Genomic DNA, 6000 nt, shown 5'->3' with positions numbered 1-6000 from the left:
CATAGCCTTTCACTAGGCATTGCTCCTACTAGCCAGTTTCCTACTCCACACTGATGAGGGGCAATACCCCGAAACAGCTGTCTGTGGATGGATACCATGTTTTGGCATAGGTGGTTTCCTTCATTGGAGGCTGCCCTTCCCGTGGTTGTTCCTTCCCGGGGAAAGACCTGGCTAGTCATTGCTTGCGTTGAGAAACATGTGATGGTGTCTCCGCGGCTGTTGATTTACATGCTTTTGCATATTTCCCATAAGGGATGGGGGCATTGCTCTAGATCACTGCGTTGAGAAACATGTGATGGTGTCTCCGCAGTGTTGGATGTTGATCTCCATGAGGTCACTCATCCTTATGTTCATAGCCTTTCACTAGGCATTGCTCCTACTAGCCAGTTTCCTACTCCACACTGATGAGGGGCAATACCCCGAAACAGCTGTCTGTGGATGGATACCATGTTTTGGCATAGGTGGTTTCCTTCATTGGAGGCTGCCCTTCCCGTGGTTGTTCCTTCCCGGGGAAAGACCTGGCTAGTCATTGCTTGCGTTGAGAAACATGTGATGGTGTCTCCGCGGCTGTTGATTTACATGCTTTTGCATATTTCCCATAAGGGATGGGGGCATTGCTCTAGATCACTGCGTTGAGAAACATGTGATGGTGTCTCCGCAGTGTTGGATGTTGATCTCCATGAGGTCACTCATCCTTATGTTTATAACAGGAGCTGACACAGTCCTGTCTTTTTCATCAGTTGCATCTGAGGTTTTGTTCAGATAGGTAGCTCCCGTGTATACTCTATTTTTCATTTTTTATGTTATATTTCCTTTGTTGACAATTACAGATGTCAAACGTTTTCTGTAAGTCTTCACAAGGTTGGCACACACTGTTGGTGGTATGTTGGCCCATTCCTCCATGCAGATCTCCTCTAGAGCAGTGATGTTTTGGGCCTGTCGCTGGGCAACACGAACTTTCAAATCCCTCCAAAGGTTTTCTATGGGGTTGAGATCAGGAGACTGGCTAGGCCATTCCAGGACCTTCATATGCTTCTTATGAAGCTACTCCTTCATTACCCCCTGGCGGTCTGCTTAGGATCATTATCATACGGAAAGACCCATCCATGTTTCATCTTCAAAGCCCTTGCTGATGGAAGGAAGTTTACACTCTAAATCTCATGATACATGGCCCCATTCATTCTTTAATATACAAGGGTCAGTCGTCCTGGTCCCTTTGCAGAAAAAAACCCAAATAATGATGTTGCCACCCACATATTTCACAGTAGATATAGTGTTCTTTGGATGCAACTCAACATTGTGTTTCTCCAAAACACGACGAGTTTTGCTTCTACTTTGGTTTCCTCAGACCATATGACATTCTTCCAATACTCTTTTGGATAATCCAAATACTCTCTAGCAAACTTCACACGGGCCCAGAAATGTACTGGCTAAGCAGGGGGACACGTCTGGCACTGCAGGATCTGAGTTCCTGGCGGCGTTATGTGTTACTGATGGTAGCCTTTGTTACGGTGGTCCCAACTCTATGCAGGTCATTCACTAGTTCCCCCCATGTGATTCTGGGATTTTTGCTCACCATTCTTGTGATCATTTTGACCCAATGGGGTGAGATCTTGCGTGGATCCCCAGATCGAGGGAGATTATCAGAGGTCTTGTTTGTCTTCCTCTTTCTTATTATTGCTCCCACAGTTGATTTCATCACACCAAGCTGCTTGCCTATTGCAGATTCAGTTGTCCCAGCCTGGTGCAGGGCTACAATTTTGTTACTTGTGTCCTTCAATAACTCTTTGGTCTTCGCCATAGTGGAGTTTGGAGTGTGACTGTTTGAGGTTGTGGACAGGTGTCTTTTATACTGATAACAAGTTCAAACAGGTGCCATTACTACAGGTAATGAGTGGAGGACAGAGGAGCCTCTTAAAGAAGAAGCTACAGGTCTGTGAGAGCCAGAAATCTGGCATGCTTTTAGGTGATCAAATACGTATTTTCCACCATAATTTTAAAAATAAATCTTGCCAAATCAGACAAGGTGATTTTCTGGATTTGTTTTCTTATTTTGACTCACATAGTTGTGGTCTACCTATTATATCAATTACAGGCCTCTCTCATCTTTTTAAGTGGGAGAACTTGCACAATTGGTGGCTGACTAAATACTTTTTTTCCCCACTGTATCTTCACTACAGCCTCTGGTGGTGAGGATAGCCTGGGCCGCCGGTAGACACTAGGTGTCACACCACGGCAGTCCCTGTGACTGCAGCAACTGACCAGAGGGTCGGAGAAGCGGGTACAAGGTACAGGACAGCAAGACAGAGGTGCAGTCAGATGGTTCAAGTTAGGGCAGGCAGCACAGTAAATGTAGCTGAGGTGAGAGCGAAGAGGCATACAGGACAGGCATACAAACTGGGTCAATAACAAGAGATACAAATACTGATACGAACTAAAAAGACAGTGTAGGGAAGGTGGACTGACGTACGGACCTGTCTGCAGTAAGAAGGCAAAGGTATAGTGTATTGTAGGTGGACAGTTATAGTGAAATATGGGAAACAGCTGCAGATAAAAAGAAAGAGTGTAATATTGGAGTTTGACCACAAGAGGGCAGTGGAGAGTTGTGAGGATAGGACTAAACAGCAGCCATTGGCTAAAGAAACTGTCAAGTCATGGGGGGCGGGGTTGTCAGAACGAGAAGGATATAAAAGAGGGAGAGAAGGTTCTGGAAGGGTCAGTCAGCGACAGAAGCACAGGAGACAGGAAGATCTGCTGAAGAGAAAAGACAGGAAAGAAGCTCCGGAGGGGACTGACAGTTGAGACGGTCACGGGGGTGGCCCAAACGACAGAAGCTGCAGATGGAGCCAGCCTGGGGGTATCACAAGGTGGACGGACTCGGACTGGTGAAGCGCTGCAGTAGATAGGCCTAGGGCATCTGCAGTGAAAGAGCCATGAGGAAGTAAGGAGGAGGCGAAGGTACCCGGGCTTGTGTGCATAGAGTGTAAACTGCTGTTGTGCGTTGCTGTGGTTGTCGTGACACGATCCTGTTTCTGTCTCGAGTCTGTTTGCGGCAAGGAGTGGACCACCCCCAGTTGGTTACCCTACCTACAACAGGAGTATACGGAGTTACTAGGAACGCACATTCAGGCTAGGACTGGAGGGAGGAGCTGCATAATAAAGAGCCTGCTGGCAGGGGATAGGCTGCAAGAGGCAAAACTCAGTGAGCTGGCCTGACATGAGAAGCAGCATGATGACCATGGTGAGTGGGGCGGCGCTGAGGAGTCATGCGAGTTACCTCCGTAACAGTGTGCTACCCCTATAATGATAACAGTCCTCTTGTGTGCCTCCTTAAAATTATGACCATCAGTGCCTCTTTATTATAATAATGCCCTTGATCACGGACATACATAGAAATCATGGGGTTCTATGGCAAAAGTCCTATCATGGCATGTAGGATTAGTCAGTCTTTTTAAGAAGCAGAGAGGGATATGTAGTATAGCACTTACAGTTGTTTTGCTCCAGCTATAGCCCCTTAGTGTTTTCATTCACTATAATACTGCTTTTATGGCCCTCGTAGAGTATGATGCTACCCACACAGTAGGATACCCTTCCATGGTATGATGACCTAACACAGTTATGGCGCCCCTGAGGCTCAGTCGCCACAGAGGTACTGCACCTCCTCCTGAGGTGTGGTATCCCACCATCCAGGTAAGGTGGAGACTAGAGTTGAGCGACTTTTGGTTTTTTAGGGTCGCGTTTCGTTTCGTGAAACCCGACTTTTCCAAAAGTCGGGTTGAGCAAGATCGTCCGATTATAGGGAAAAGTCGGGGTCGTCCCGAAACACGAAACCCAATGTAAGTCAATGGGGAATAAAAGTCGGCAGTGAGAGGAGGACAGGAAACACACCAACAGTGCCCATTTGAATGCCAAAAGCATCAATTCTTCTTACTTAAGCTTGTCAACCTTAATTAATTTCATAATACAAGTTACGCACTGAAAAATGGGGGTTATTTGCCTACAGACTGTGGGGGGGGGAGGGCTGGCTCCAGGTTTTCATGTGCCCTGGGCGAAAGAGCGCCCCTTTAACACATACCACAACTCATCATGCTCCGATACGGCAGAGAAATAGCGGTATAGTACAATGAAAAATATCTCACTTTTTACATCTCATGACGAGGCCCATCTATTTCTCCATACAGAATCATTGGTCCCATATAATGTTTGAAACAGTATATGATGAGCTCCACATAATGCTACAGTATATGTTGGTCCCCATGGATGAAGCTCTACTGTCTTATGGGCCCAAATAATGCTCCAAACATAATGGGCCCCATTTCTAATGCTCTAGTGTATAATGGGCCCTGTAAATGCTGCTCCAGTGTCTGATGTCCACCTTTGGAATGTTCCAGTGTATGGTGGGCCCCATCTATCATTCTCAGACGGTGTTAGGCCCAGTATGGATTGCACGTGATTGCACAAAGGTGAGAAAGGGTACCGTATCCCCAGATAACATGTATGGATAGCGTACACATTCAAAATATATGTCTCAGGAGGCAGGCTCAGACGGTGTTAGGCCCAGTATGGATTGCACGTGATTGCACAAAGGTTAGAAAGGGTACCGTATCCCCAGATAACATGTATGGATAGCGTACACATTCAAAATATATGTCTCAGGAGGCAGGCTCAGACGGTGTTAGGCCCAGTATGGATTGCACGTGATTGCACAAAGGTTAGAAAGGGTACCGTATCCCCAGATAACATGTATGGATAGCGTACACATTCAAAATATATGTCTCAGGAGGCAGGCTCAGACGGTGTTAGGCCCAGTATGGATTGCACGTGATTGCACAAAGGTTAGAAAGGGTACCGTATCCCCAGATAACATGTATGGATAGCATACACATTCAAAATATATGTCTCAGGAGGCAGGCTCAGACGGTGTTAGGCCCAGTATGGATTGCACGTGATTGCACAAAGGTTAGAAAGGGTACCGTATCCCCAGATAACATGTATGGATAGCGTACACATTCAAAATATATGTCTCAGGAGGCAGGCTCAGACGGTGTTAGGCCCAGTATGGATTGCACGTGATTGCACAAAGGTTAGAAAGGGTACCGTATCCCCAGATAACATGTATGGATAGCGTACACATTCAAAATATATGTCTCAGGAGGCAGGCTCAGACGGTGTTAGGCCCAGTATGGATTGCACGTGATTGCACAAAGGTTAGAAAGGGTACCGTATCCCCGGATAACATGTATGGATAGCGTACACATTCAAAATATATGTCTATACATCAGGAGGCAGGCTCAGACGGTGTCAGGCACAGTATGGATTTGACGGCCCAGATTACACAGCGGAGGAGCAGGGAGAGGTAAAGATTGCAAATGCTGGGGCCCTGCCCAAGCAAGGGGGGCCCACTCGTGGGCGTCGGTACTGGCACTGGGCCCCTCATAGTACAGCGGTGTGTCTCACGGCGGGTGTGCACCACCACCGTCAGAGACACTTGATTGCACTATGAGGGACCCTGTGCCAGTGCCCACGCCCAAGAGTCGGCCTACCCACCTGTCCAGGGCAATGGCACTCGCACGGTGTCGTGCGCTAGGTGGTGACCCCGGCCATGGGGGGGGAGGCAGCACAGTTAGGGAGTTTTAGAAAGTGGCATATGTTGATGTTGGACATTCAGCTGATGCAAAAGGCGAAATAGGTGAAGTACCAGGAATAGGTGGACCAAAGCAAGCCATTTTTCTGTCACCCTATGTGTCATCAGGGGAAGGTGGGACAAAATCCTTGGAAACCCATGCGTGGTTCATTTTAATGAAGGTTAGATCATCCACATTTTGGGTTGACAGACAGGTCCTTTTTTCTGTCAGGATTGATCCAGCTGCACTGAAGACTCTTTCCGATAGCACACTTGCAGCTGGGCAAGCGAGCTCCTGTAAGGCATATTGGGCCAATTCAGGCCAGGTGTCCAGTTTAGCGGCCCAATAGTCAAAGGGGAATGACCTGTGTGGGAGA

This window comes from Dendrobates tinctorius, unplaced genomic scaffold (genome assembly GCF_039654945.1).
Source record: "Dendrobates tinctorius isolate UK_male_01 unplaced genomic scaffold, ASM3965494v1 ptg000250l, whole genome shotgun sequence".
In the NCBI taxonomy this organism is placed as follows: domain Eukaryota; kingdom Metazoa; phylum Chordata; class Amphibia; order Anura; family Dendrobatidae; genus Dendrobates; species Dendrobates tinctorius.
Note: the sequence above shows the minus strand (reverse complement) of the source record.